The sequence below is a fragment of the Paramormyrops kingsleyae genome, unplaced genomic scaffold, assembly GCF_048594095.1.
Source record: "Paramormyrops kingsleyae isolate MSU_618 unplaced genomic scaffold, PKINGS_0.4 ups45, whole genome shotgun sequence".
NCBI classification, from domain to species: Eukaryota; Metazoa; Chordata; class Actinopteri; order Osteoglossiformes; family Mormyridae; genus Paramormyrops; species Paramormyrops kingsleyae.
Genome location: NW_027325983.1, coordinates 87,893 through 102,972, shown reverse-complemented (window position 1 = coordinate 102,972; position 15,080 = coordinate 87,893).

The following is a 15,080-nucleotide window of genomic DNA, read 5'->3' as shown; positions in this document are numbered from 1 at the left end:
AAAGGAAATGGAATATGAATCTGTTCCCAAAAAAAAATAAAAAAATTGCAATGTTGAGATTTTTCAAACACTTGACATAAACTTAACACATTTTTCAAGATTTAACTTAACTTTAAATTACTGAAGTAATATTTTGGTGCATAATCATTGTTTTTGTCAGATGTTAATCAGATCATAATCAGATGTTATCATCAGTTAAATCTTTAAAATGTTTTAAGTGTATGTGAATGTTTGTGGCTGAAGAGAAAAGAAAAAATTCACAACACTGCTATATTTTTTTCTTAAGATAAATATTCCTTCTCTTCATTTCCTGTAAAAAAAAATGCACACTTAATAAAGTATTTTACATTTTTTGCCTTGGAATTGAATGTCTAATCTTTCCATTACATTTGAAATATGGAAATAACATACTGATTAAAAATAATTTCACTTTATTCACTTTTTTTTAACAATAAACTGCTGTTTATTTGAACACTTCTATATAACTCTGCATAACTTCTAAAGCTGGTTATGATTGCTGTAGTAGAGACCTGGCTGTTCCCTTTGTAAAAAACAACAACTGTTATTAACTTTCATTACATTTAGCCTAAAGTTTTTGCCTACACAAGTTAGCCTGCTACAAGATACCTCTGAACATGTCGACCATGACTTTGAATCGGTCAAACTCTGTAAAGAGCACAGAGATTCGTGCCTTCCGGTCAAGGTTGGCTTGTGTTCCCATTCGGGATGTTGTGGCTTGTTCTTGTTGAAGAATTTCTACTCTGGTCTTTTCCTCAACTGTTAGTGCATATCTCGTCAGCAATTCATTAAGAAGCCTTCTGTATCACACAAACACACACACACACACCACTGTGGCTATTTTCATTGCTTATTCCTACATAAAACCTAACAACACTCTAAACTAGCACATCACTCTACATGCAATATAATACAATAAAAATGGTTAACTGCAGAGACAGCACATTAAAAAATACTTAATTTATACTACAAAATGATTAGCATTACCTGTATTTGTGTTCTTCATTTGGATTCCCTTCCCTACCCTGTTGCAAGTCTCGACTTTAGTGTTGTGAGATGTGGTGACTATGTGCTTATTGCTGAGGTGTTTTTTTTCTGTTCCTATATTGTACTTCCTACTGGAGTACAGTCTGGGGGCTGTTTTTTTTATTCACCTCCACTCTCCTCACGTAATCTGTTTCTCTGAGTTTTCCTACAGTCCCCTGTCTTCCTGACCTGTCTGCCCCCCTATAATGTTTGTGTATGTATGGTCGGGTTGATGGCCTGCTTTTCGCTGGTACTTGTGACTAGTGACATGGTGAATTGCAACAGCAATAAAGGGAATCAATCAATCAATCAATCAATCCAGCACATAGTAATAATGCACCACCAGTACATCCATGAGTTCATTCAGCCTGGTGCACACCTCCAGCATCTGAAGAAATCTGTTGCTAATAGGTCTTATCAAGCTCTTGGAAGGAAGATGGAGCAGACTCTGAAAGTCTGAGAAAATCTCCTTCTGTTTTGGTGACTTCTCAATATCATAATAGACATCGGAGCAGAAATTTTCCACTTCTGTGCTGAACGGACTCATGAGGGCCTTGGCAGCATTGGAAACCATGTGCACGGTGTCTCCAGATACATCAAGGAGGTATGGGTTCGCCTTCCTTGCTTGAGTTTCAAGGCCAGACTTTTTTCCTCTCATGACTGCACAGTTGTCAAGGAGGATGCTGGTAACTTGTCTCCACTCAAGACCATAAGTCTGCATGACATCTTTAAGTTCCAGCATAAGGTTTGGGGCATTTGCAATGTTGACTTTTCTGCTTGCCAGATGTTGTGTTATTACTCTGTTGCTTTCATTATCAAAAAAGCGAACAAGCACATTGAGTGTTTTATCCATATTCAAGGTTGTTGCTTCATCAACATTGAGTGAGAACATGCATTTTTTTAGCTTCTCAGACAAACATTTTCTGAACTGTAATGCAATTCCATGAGTGTTCATGTAACTCGCATGTTGATTTGAAACCGACAGGCTAGTTAACGCTTTTTTGTCTTCTGCCAGTTTTTTACACAGGGTGACCAGTGGATGCGAAATTCTGAATGCCAAATCATGTTCTGCTATAAATGTGCACAAACGTATTTTTAAATCGCAGACACGGTCAGTCATAGACAACGGTGTGTCAGCTGTAACAGTTGCTCCCGGCAACGTCGTGGTAAGTTTGAGTGCACGGGCAGCGGCTCTATGACCGGAGTCTAAATCATGACAAGCAAGCACTTTCTTACAGCTGCTGGCATACAGTAGCTTCCTCCAGCAAATCGTGCAGAAACAAGCCCGGGGCTCTCTCAGTTTCTTGCACCAACTGCCAAAAGGCTCGCCATTTCTACTTTCTTCAATCCACACCCAGCACCATTTATTTTTGAGTCCTTTATCTATTGCTAGGACATCATCCCCAGGCTTCATAAACTTGCGCTCCATTTTTTTTTCTCCGACAACGCTAACGTGACATTGACGTATGGGTGTCAATCATACCGTGTTGCAAGGACCCGCCCTTCTCTGCTTCTGATAGGCTTGTAACGTTAGTTAAAGCTGCGTTCCTCTCATATGATTGGTAGGTGAAATAAATTGGCTCGAAAATATTAAACCGCATGCGCAGGCTCTAAAATATTATTATTTTTTTCCCTCACGGCCGCACGCCGGAGATCCGGCACGGTGCCGGAATACTTTAAGCCCTGCACTAAGGATCTGGTCTCAGTTTCGTAAACATTATGGCCTAGCCTCCATGTCTGTTTACGCCCCTGTCATGGCCAACCTGCTATTTCCAGCTTCTCTATTAGATAATGCATTCAGACAATGGTTTAAAAATGGAGCGTTGAATATTAAGATGTTATATAAGGATGGCGTCTTCATGTCATTTGATCAGGTTAGACAGGAGTTTGCTCTGCCAGCAAATCACTTTTTCAGATACCTACAAGTTAGACATTTCACACAGAATAACGTCAGTCATTTTCCTTCACTACCTCAGACATCATTTCTTGATTCAATCATAGAAAGTCAGCCAGAGCTTAGGGGAACCGTCTCAAAGCTGTAGACAAATATATTTGACATGGAAGGTTCTTCACTGACAATAGTAAAAGAAGGATATGGGTACAACTATTAATGATGGTCAATGGTCTAACATACTTCAAAGAATCCACTCCTCCTCTATTTGTGCGAGGCACTGCCTCATTCAGTTCAAGATTGTACATAGACTTCACATGTCTGGGGTTAAGTTATCCAAGATTTACCCGGGGGTTAATCCTATTTGTGACAGATGTAGACAAGCACCTGCTACTCTCTTTCACACTTTTTGGTCATGTCCAAGTATGACTGCATTCTGGTCTTCAATATTTGAGGTGTATTCTGTGATTTCGGGGGTAACCTTTGACCTTTGTCCTTTTATCGGACTTTTTGGCGTACCATTGAATGATCTCCCATTACGAAAGACACAATTAAATTGTATAGCCTACTCCTCCCTTTTGGCTCGGCGACTCATTCTTTTAAATTGGAAAAATGAGAAACCCCCCCTCCTTTGTTAGATGGATATGTGATGTCATGTTTTTCCTTAAGATTGAAAAGATTAGATATGCATTGCATGGATCAGTGGGAAAGTTTGATATGGTATGACATCCTTTTATTTCTCATATAGAACAGCTGACAATGCACCTTGACTCTCGATAATGTGTGATGTGTACAAAGTAACTGAGTGACTACTTTTTTTTTTTTTTTTTGTCTTGTGGTGTTATGTTTATTTGTCTTAATGCTTGTACCTGTGGGGGGTTTTTGTATGTCTGAAAAAACCAATAAAAAATACATTGACAAAAAAAAGAAACAATTGCATAACATAGGATACCATAAAATCAAGATAGGATAGGTTAAAAGAAGAAGTTTAAGATAAGATTGTATAAGATAAAGGATAAGATTAAGATAATGATAAGTAGAGATAAGGTTAAGATAACATTATATAACATAACATAGGATACGATAAAATTAGGATAGCTTACGATAAGCATAAAATAATATATAATAAGGATAGGATAGGTTGTATAACATTAGATAACATAGGATATGATAAAATTAGGATGATTGTAAAAATCGAACACGAGAAATTGTGAAATTTACGTGACGTCCCCTTGTCCGCATCTGAAAACGAACACGGAAAAGTGAAGCATCAATTGGCCTTAAGTGTCACGCCAGATGCGTTAGTTGGCAACCCTGTTAAGCCCCCTAGACCCCATCCATGAAAGAATCATGATGGCCATTGAAAGGATGCAGGCAGACACTGGAAACAGTATTGAACACCTGGTCCAGACCATTCAAAAAAATCCCCCTGGCCCGGCGTCCATGGAGAACATGTGTTTTGAGAAGCCCTGCAGGACAGTGCAAGAGCTTGAGGGATTCAAATTGCAGTTGGAGGGCCCAGAACAAAAACAAAAGATGGAATGTTGATATGCTATATTGCTGTTTAAAAGGGTTTGTCTAATTGCAACACTAAGAATTGTTTTTAAGTATTTATCTTCATATGTTGTATAGATCCGTTTTTTTAGTCTGATGGGAGGCTGCAGCATTGGGGACGTTGTGAGGAGAACCCTCAGAAAGATGGCTACAAACGAGGTCTGGTCACAGTTACAGCCTGAAAGGCCGAAAAGGAAAGCTGTCCTTCTTGGGAACAGCACTCCACCATGTTGTTTTAAATTACCTAGTATGTTAAACGGTTAGATTTCACAAAATGTCCATTACATTGCATAGACCCATTGTTTAATATTTATTAAATACTGCATTTTTTCTAGGAGCTTGTGCTGCACAATTTCCGAGGGTTAGCGAGAAGGACATTGAAAATTATATAGGGGATACCCTAAAACACGCACCTCAACGTGCAAAGATCCACCCAATACCTGTACGTTTTTTTTGTTTTTCTTCGGAGCAGTTAACACTTAAAACTGCACTGCACATTGATGCCATTTTTAAATTCGTAGTACCTGTTCACTTAAATCGGACAAGCCAAGGTCGTCACGCCCAGCTCGTCCGATCCTCGTGTGTGCCACGTCCCCTCATTACTCACGTGCACTACCCTGATTGTGATCACCTATTTCCTGTTATTTCGGCTTGTCTTGTGTGTTTCAGTCCGCGTTCGAGTCTGTTTCCCCAGGTCTGTCATTGACGTTGTTAACCGAGTGCTCCCCTGTCTGCTTGTTCTCCATAATAAACCCCGTTGCCCTTGGATTGCGGTCTCCCTGCTCCTGCTTTTCCGCATCCCACTCGCTCGCCCGTCACCCGGTCGTGACAAAGGTGCTGTAACATTTTATGGCAACACAGGAGGACATCCAAGATATTAGTGTAACTGGTTACTTTAATTACCCTTCACCTTGTCTCTCTATTAAACCTTTGTTTCTGTCACAAATTCATGGACACCTACTCATAGTCTAACCACTAATAATCTCAGTTTTGTCTTATATTTCCACACTTTACATGGCAAACACATTTGGTTAATATGCTAAGTTACCTCATAGCCTGTACACCTAAGGGTAATCAAAAGCAATTAAAAAGTAAACGAAGTGACTGGGAAATATTGTTATTTATGATTTTCAGGCAGCGGAAGAAGAACCTGGGCCATCTACACGATATCAAATTGAAGACAGTGACGGAGTTTTCTCTCAAACGTTTCTTTCTTTTTTATTGATAGTGTTTTTGGATGGTTTCAGCTCAGTTTGAGAAAAGAACATTTTAGATGTTACTACAGTGACTGAAGTAATTGTTTCATGTAAATAATTTGTTTAAATAATTGTTTTACATAATCTGAGTCATTTTTGGTCCAAAACCAAAACATCTCTCTCTCTCTCTCTCTCTCTCTCTCTCTCTCACTCGAATTATGAACAATAAAAGAAATAATAAGAACTGAAATGCATTGGATATAATTGTTTTATAGTGTAAACACGTTTTGGTATTGCATATATTAAACTTTAAGTCACCTAAATGTTGTGCAAAAGTCCCTGTAATGTTACTAAAGTTCTGCAAACGATCTGAGTTGTGCTGTACGAAAAATCCACCTCCGCATCATTGTGATGTGCGCATGCACAATATTACTCATTGGATTAGGTACTGTTTTGTGTCTGTTGTTGCAGCTCGGGGTAACACCACTAACCTATTTGTCACACTATGTTAATTGGTAGATAATATCAAGTCCTATTTCATTACAGGTTATTTTGGGTAATCTCTCCTTTTCTGTTGCATAAAAATCTCAGTATTACTCGTGGAAAGATCACATATGGTGATGTGATCGTACAGCCCTAGCTTTGAGAAGGTGGTGCAAGGACTAAAAAATAACATTCCAGGTAGGTCCCCTAAAGGTTACTGTAATTGTCACTCAAGATCTATAAAAATCCTGGGAAAGTGATGAAAAGACCACATAGGACCCGAAACGTTACCAACACGTCCTGAAAGTTCCCCGAATTTTCCCAAAATGATGTTCCCCGAACGTCTAAAGAACTCCACATCGTGACATCCCGGGAACATTCTGGGAAGGTTACACAGCGACGTCCTTTACACCAATGGGTACGTTCTCTGAACGTACAGGGAACGTACAATTTCCAGCTGGGTAGACTCCATTCTTGTGTTTGTCCCTAAAGAGAACAGCCAGGATAGGAAATGCTGGAAACCCATCCTGACCGGAGTCCATCCCTTCCCGGTGGCACAGTAACCCGAAAGTGTTTGTGAGTGTGGTTTATGTCAGATTAGGAGAGCTGAAATGAACCTTTTGTTGGATGATAGCCGGCGACCAAAACAAGAGCTAGATCACAGAAAAGTGTTTCAAAAGCGACAGCGTCAAAGTGAAATGCAACGCTGGATGGAAGTTTTCTAGTACTGATGAAGGATGTAGAATCGGAATCCAGATATGTTTCCATACAAGGAATTTGCCTTGGTGGTGCTTTTACATGACATTACAAAGAACATACCACGTTTAGCAAAGACATATGCAGAAAGGTAATAAACAATAGATTGGCAATTAGGTAATATGATAATTACATGATAATTAATTTTATAAATGGCAGTGATGATGGTATTATGATATTTATATATGTGTGTACATAGTAATAATTGTAGTATGAATATAAACAACATAAATGGCATAATAATTTAAAGGGCTCTTAAATGGTGCCGTTATTAATTAGCAGCCAAGTCTACTATATGTGCAAGAGTGCAATATGTATACAGAGTTTGCAGTATGTGTGCATAATGTGCAAGAGTGCAGAATATAATCATAGAGGAAGTTTGTCAGTTGTTCACTGGTTATGCTGGTGGATATTTCACTGCAGCTGACGATTAATTGAACGTCCATTCAGAGACTGGTTTGGTTAATGAGAGAGACTACCTGAGGGGAGAAGCTCTTGGCGTGTCTTGTGGTCTTGGTTCTGATTGCCATGAGTCTTCTCATGGAGGGTAAGGCTTGAAAGATGTGGTGAGCAGGGTGAGATGGGTCCTCAAAGATTTTGTATGCCCGTTTCCTGGTTCTGGTGATGTAAAGTGTCTGGAGGGTAGGCAGGTTACTGCCGATTATTCGCTCTGCTGAGTGGATGATGTGTTGCAGTCTGGCCTTGTCTCGTTCAGAGGCTGATCCAAACCAGGCTGTGATGGAGCAGGTGAGGATGGACTCAATGATTGTAGCGTAAAACTGGGCCATCGTGGTTATAATATGTTATTTTGGATCAGGCACAGACAGTTGTGAGAGTTCAGTCCGCATTAGCTCCGATAGAATAGTATTAAATGCAAAGCTAAAGTCCACAAACAGAATCCTAACATATGCCTCAGGGCACTCCAAGTGTCGGAGTAAGAAATGGAGTCCAGTGTTAACTGCATCGTCCACAGGTCTGTTGGTTCTGTAGGCAGACTATAGAGCAGGGGTGTCAAACTCCAGTCCTGGGGGGCCAGAGCCCTGTGTAGCTTAGTTCTTTCCCTGTTCCACCACAAATGATTCAGCTCAAGAGCTGTGTGGTAATTAGCACAAGGAGTTGAATCAGGTGTGTTAAATGAGGGGAAACCCAAAAATGTGCAGGGCTCCGGCCCTCCAGGACTGGAGTTTGACACCTGTGCTATAGAGGGTCAAGCGAAGGGTCGATGAGGACACCATAAACAGTGGTGTCCTCTCACTGTTCTTCGCTTTCTCTTCGCTGTTTAATTTTAGTGACCACTCCTTTTCAGGATTATGTAGTATATGTTTAACATTAGTTCAAAGTGTGGAAGGGAAATTTAAAGTGATGGTAGGCCAGGGTTGGGAGGCATTGTAGGATTGTTCTTGTGTCTCAGGTTTTGTTGTTTTGGGGATGGTGCCGTGTGTCCTTGCCTCGCAGCCACCTGCACGGAACCAGCTTTGCAGGCCACAGACCTTGTAGAACTGGGCTGAAGGGAACATCGCCGGGGGGAGAAAGGGGACCTGCAGGAGGGTAAATGTAGCTGCTGTACTATGCTAGACGCAGTTTGTTGTATGGTAGCATTTGAACACACAAGCAAGTTATGTACCCATAAGGGTTGTATATGTTTACGCTGAAGTCTTTATTTAGGTAATATAGGGTTGGGGTTTCCCTTACTGATAGCGTTGTGAGCCATGCCAGCCATGGACACCGAAGGGGGGGTTGCACCTTTTTGCTGGGTTGGGAGTGGAATTTCCCTAATGTTTAGGGTTTTTGCCCTCCTTCCTAGGCTGGATAGACAGGCTTATGTGTGGGACTCATAGGAGGCCTAGGCCTAACGAGGATTGGAAACTGAACATCCTTGAAGTAGACCAATAGAGGTGGCGTATTATGTTTGTTGTATGTTCGAAACCTGGTTTGCAGATGTTTGGTAACCAATCAGGACTTAGAAGTCCATATAGAGGAATTCGTCTTATAGTATATTAACCTGCTGATTTCTGGGTGCGGGGTGCATTGCGCATTGTACCCGAGTGTGGCTGGAACACTATGCTGGATTGCTGAATAAAGAAGAAAACTTTGCTCATTACATGTGAGGTCTGGAGTTTGATTCAAGTGTGACAGAGTGAGAGTGATTATAGAGGATTATAGAGTCATAGTTGTTTGGGTTAATTCTGAGTACCACAAAAGTTTACAAGCCCTATTTTGGCAAGAGCTAATCATAAGAGGTAATCCTAATCATTTTCATCCTTGCCGTTTAAATCACTCATGAATAGATGTGTTTGTGAGAAATTGGTTTGTTTTAAGCATTTTCAATTTAAATAAATACTGCAATACTCATTGCAGAAATACATCTTTTCCAATATTGTGCAGCCTAATAATGAAGTACTTACTACTACGAAATATCTAACAACATACGATGCAACATTCAACAGGGGGTAGTGAAGTGATTCGTGGCTGATCAAAGTGCCAATTCGATGTGGGGCAGTGATTAGCATGTGGAGAATGCTGCAGCAGTATTACAAAATCAGCAACTCTTTTAAAAATAATAGTGATATAAATATATTATTTATTAATAAGTATATAGAATCAGTACACAAAGTATAAGTATATAAAGTTTAAGTATATAAAGTATATAAGTATAAAAATCTTAAGTATAAAAATGATATAAGTATAAAAATGTTATAAGTATAAAAATGTTATAAGTATAAAAAATTTAAGTAAAAAAAGTTTAAGTAAAAAAGGTTTAAAGGCCTCAGAGGACTGCTGCTCTTACTCATCAGAGTGGTTCTGATGCTTAAACTTTTTCTTCAATGCTTCTGCTAAAATGGCAGCAAAGTCCTCTGAGGGCATGGGCGTCCCCTGTGTCGGTCCCCTCCTGGTCACTGGCGTCCCACCTGGCAGCCTCTGCACTGGGCGCAGTTTAATGTGCGGCAGCTCCGCCAGAACATCCACCATGCTGGGGCCATTGGTGGGTCCTGTGCCACTTCCCTGAGGATGACTCCTCTTCTGCTTCGGGCCCTGGATATTAGCAGGCGGAGGAGGAGGAGGCGGCGGTGGAGGAGGAGGCGGTGGAGGAGGAGGAGGGGGCGGGAAACAGCTTGGAGCTGAAGTGGGGACTATAAGAGTGGTCTCCGAACTGCTCCGGGGCATATTTGGGTGAGTCAGGGCACCGGCAAGCTGGGAGATCTCGGACCGTAAACGGCCCACCTCGTCTTCGAGGGCTGTAATTTTCTCCCAAACTGCCGCCCACTGATCCCCGTGATCCCCGTGTCCACTGGGGAGGTGGATGCCACTCCCGACCGTTGCAGGGGCGTTGCCATTTATAGCAACCCCCGTTGCAACACTTGAGCATGGTGCAGTGGATTTGCCCACACGAAAGTTGGAACGCTTCAAGCTTCTCAGACAAGTGCGTAGAAAACTACGCAAGCGACTGAAAGGAGCCATTGCCGAAGTTATTTAAAGGAATTGAACAGGAACAGTAATCACCAACCAAGCCCAAATCAAGACTGAGAGAAATAAAAAAAAATACAGCTTCTGCTTCCAGATATACGTAGCAATAACTATAAATTCTAGAATCTCTCTGAACCTTCGCTTGACGTCACTCCATTGGCACGCTGATTGGGTGGCTTCAGTTTCTTAAAACAAGAAACGAAAAAAAAAAAAAAAAAAACAATGAGTACGCAGAACCGTTCGAGGTCAACTTAGCCGACCATTTCACATTCTAAAATTTACAGGATATTTGGTTTTGTTATTATTATTATTATTGGTATTAGTATTATTATTTTAAGAATGAAGCTAAATAATATAGCCGCCCACTAATATGTCACATATGGGTTAAAATGCAGAGGACACATTTCGTCGTTGTGTGATGTGCCAAGAATGGCACTTGATCACAAAGTACAAATACTTTTTACTTGCCAACATTCATAAGCAACGTTATTTTTCAGTACAGTTGCGGTTTTTATAAATCTTGGTGATTAATATTCGCGGAGAGCGTGGGGTTTCCATTTTTCTGTAACATTTATATTATTAAAGGAAACACAACTTAGCAAGCTGATTAATTTTAATGACTGATTGTTTTCAGACTAGTATTTGTTTAACATTGGTTTAAAGTTGACTGCTGCTACTTTAGCAACAGCTCGGCATGGGCTCTCTGAGCTGATCCTAATCACTTTCATCCTTGATATTTCAGTCAGTCATGAATGGAGGTGTTTGTGAGAAACTGATTTATTATTATTATTATTATTTTTTAAAAGATCCTTTATAAACACTCCAATACTTACTGCGGAAAATGATTTTACGCAATGTCCTGCAGTGCAGTTATGAAATACTAATCTAACTACATACCATGTGCAGCCCACAGAAACGCTGTCTGTGCGCAGCCTGCTGGCAAAAAGCGGAACTACAGTTACAGCAAATAAGGCAGAACGGAAACATCGGCGTCACTCCTTGGACTGATGATAGCTTATAAATAGTTATAAGTAATCGCTTGTGTGATTATAAATGTGCTGTGTGTTATGTCATGTATAGTGGTTAATGTTTATTGTTGTGTGTAGTGTGTGTGTATGTGTGCGTGCGCCCACCGTGTGTATGAGGAGTAAACGGGGCGACGTGCACGGTGAGCAGTGCCGGTGTGTGGGTGTAGTAGTGCAATTGTTATTGTAATCAACGCATGCATCTGATGATTAAACCCCGAACTATCCCTGCTGTTTTACCCTCTGGGGTCGAGTGCATCGTCGGCGATGCAACGTACTTTTCGCGTCTATTTCAGTTTATATCTCGCTGAAATCTGTTGGAGTAAGTAGTCTCCACCGGGTCCGTGGATGAGAAGAGATTCACAGCTGAGACGAGGAGTAGTTGCAAGTCACCAGTTTATTCTCTGACTGATTACAATCAGGGAGCGACTACCTGACATACATTCAGCATGTACAGTAAGAAGCTCGAACAATAGTTATCGGCTGTCTTTTTATAGCCCTCCGGGTACGTGTTCCCCCCTCTTTTGGTATTTTCCCAGCTACGTGACATCAACATGTTTTTACATTTGCTTCTGTTTGTCAGTTAGCACATGTCCCCCCTCCCAGCATCTTATTGTGTCAGCATTTTTGCAGCCCCCTTTTGTTAAGCAAAAGTTAAAATAAGCATCTGTTCCTCTTTTCCAACTGTCTGGGACGAGGTCACCCTGCCCTGCTCGCACACTGTCAGTTCCTGATTTCTGTTAGTTGTATTATTTTAGAATCAACCCCCTCCTTTCATCATGCCCTGCTTTAAGCTATATTCTCCTTTTCCTCTATTCATTGTATGTTCTTTATAATTCTATTGAATCCCACAAATCTTAATGTAGAATCATGAAAAATCCGTAATCTGTCTTCTTTTCAAAACATCCATTGACGGACGTATTAAAGTTTTTTAAATTAGGTTGAATCGGCAAAAAAGTAAACCATGTCACCTTACTTTGTTTTACCTGCATCGGGGGCGTGTAGCGCGTATTCAAATCGCATTCGCATGGTAATTTGATTAACAGCGCAATGGTGAAACGCGATCCAGATACTGTACGTCCCCATCAGCGCCATAAAAGGGGGGTAGGGACGTGGCCAGGTGACAATGGTTCATTCATACACATTAAAGTTGCTACATATTCAATGAAAGGAGCCAGAAATAGTTACATGAGTTAGGTTTTTCTTATTTATTTATCCAAATGAATGTTGCAACTACACCATTTAGTCATCTTCATGTAGCCAAGACTTTGGTGATCAGATATCTGGGATCAAAACAAACTGCCAGCATTGCTTACTATGTACTTTTATAATGTTTCTGCAAGTGTTCCAAACTGCATTTTGCAATGTCTATACTTTGAATGTCAAATTACAAACTTCACATAAATTTGACATATTTACAAAGTACACTAAGATTAAGATGAGTTTGTTGCCAAACCAAATATATAAGAAATAATTTATTTGTCATGAATTAAGTTTATGATATTTGAAGAAATGTGTGACCATGCCCCAGTCAGTGAAAGTGTGTTTCCTACCCCTAGGCTGCAGAGGGTTAATTATTGTGAGCATGGCTCAGCGACCCACTATTAAAATACTTTATTAGAAATATTATAGTGTGTGTGTGTATGTGTGTGCGCCCGCGCCTGTTTGCTAGCCTGGCGCCGCTGAGTCATGTGACAGCTGGGAGCAGCAATTGAGAGCAGCAGCGCGAACACACAGCTGCGGTGCATTCGGGAGAGAGATTGAAACTTATAAGTATCGATCTCATTAAACTGGTATTGATCAATATAAATACCAACATTATTATCGATATTTGGATCGATCCGCCCACCACTATCGGACAGTATTGCTGTGTTATAATCACTTCAGCATAAATGTTAAACCTAGTGTTTCTGTTTCTGTCATGTTGTCAATATCAAACAGTAAACGTTGTAATGGATTGTTTCTATATATGTGCTTTTAAACAGTATGCCTGCATGTGGGGCTAACAGAACACATCTACCCTATAGGAATACATATATACTATAAACCTGTTGTGGGTTATAAAGCCAAATAAGGAAAAATAACAGTGGGCTATAGGTAGCATAGTGAGCACATTAACGTCGCCTCGCTGTTGAGAAACATGGCGCAGACATCGGGGGAATGTCGAATCAATGTTCGTTAGCGATGTTTCTGCAACAGAGATGCTTTGACGATGGATTTTCAAGGATCGCGGAGACAATGCCAATGCCTGGTAGTTATATCATTTTAGTGTTGCAGCTGTGACAGTGCGAAACAATACAACTGACAAATTGTCAGTAAGGTCGGATGGCGTTAGATCATAAACCGGAAATTAGCGGAACAGGACGCATTTGTAACTTAATATTTTAACGAAAGACAAAAGTAACAAGTCCATTTAAATTTCGGTACTGTTAATTGTGTTATTTAACTTGAAAGGGTATTTAGCTATATTACTCCTTACAGCCAAACGTAGTGGAATTATAGTAACGTGTTACTTCCAAAGATTACTAGGCAGCTGTTTGCTAATGCTAACGTTAGCATTGCGTCATTTTGCTTCTTCCACTCTCAGATAAGATAAAGATAGCTTTATTGTCATTGTGTAAATGAAATGAGATGTCTTTAGAGCAAACCCGTGGAGGCTATGTTAAGGATAAAACTGTAAACATGGGTAAACAAAACATAATATCGGCATAAGTGCATAGATCCACCTCTGTATTTTTAGGAAGATTAGCAATACATGAAAATTTCCTTCAAGTGTGGTAAATATTCAGTTTTAAATGAAAACCACATGTGACATATTATCTGTCCCATTGCATTAAGCCCTCCATCAAAGCCCCATGAATCCTAACTGAATGGGTCGCTTTTCGCTGTGAATTCTGGGAGTCTGTGCAACGTCGGGACCGCAGCTCTCGCGTTACTTCTAAAAGGGGAAGGAATTATATTCAAAGTCTTTAATAGCGCCCGATTTTAACAAACGACCAAATTATGTCGATATAAACTGTATTGTGTCCTCCTTTATCTGGTTTTGATAATATATCGATATTCCGTAAATATCCGATAAACAGCCCAGCACTAATTGGTCCGTCTTGTTTCATTGTCACCCCGAAACTTGTGTGGATTGCTCCAGAAAACAACCCTGGTTCCATTGCCCCGGTAAGAATGGCAAAACGATGGCCAGAGTAACTCAACACTTGAAGAATGAAAGTCAGAATAGGGCTGTCTGGTGTTGTTGAGTCTTGTATTCTGTGACAATCATCTTGTTTTGGAAGTGTGTGTCTTGGAATACTTAAAAATAAAATGTTCATAAGGGATGGATGGAGTTTTACTTACAGTAATAGATCGTGTTTGTTACCATGAAACGGTAAACATACGGGGCTCTAATCCGCATGGTTACTGTATTGTATAATGGAATCGGTAAATTCTGCTGCTGTGATGTGTTTAAACATCACAGATAATCATTGTGAAATAGTAAGATAACAGGTGAATATGTCCCCATAATGTAAATCAGAAAAGGCAGAATTCTTACTTTAGGTACCCTGAGAGTAAAGAAATAATGGAATTTATGGAAGGCGCAAGATATATGTATATTGGTTTGTATATTTAGTGTCTGTCCTGTGCTGCCTTATGCTGTCTTACACAGTCTTAATT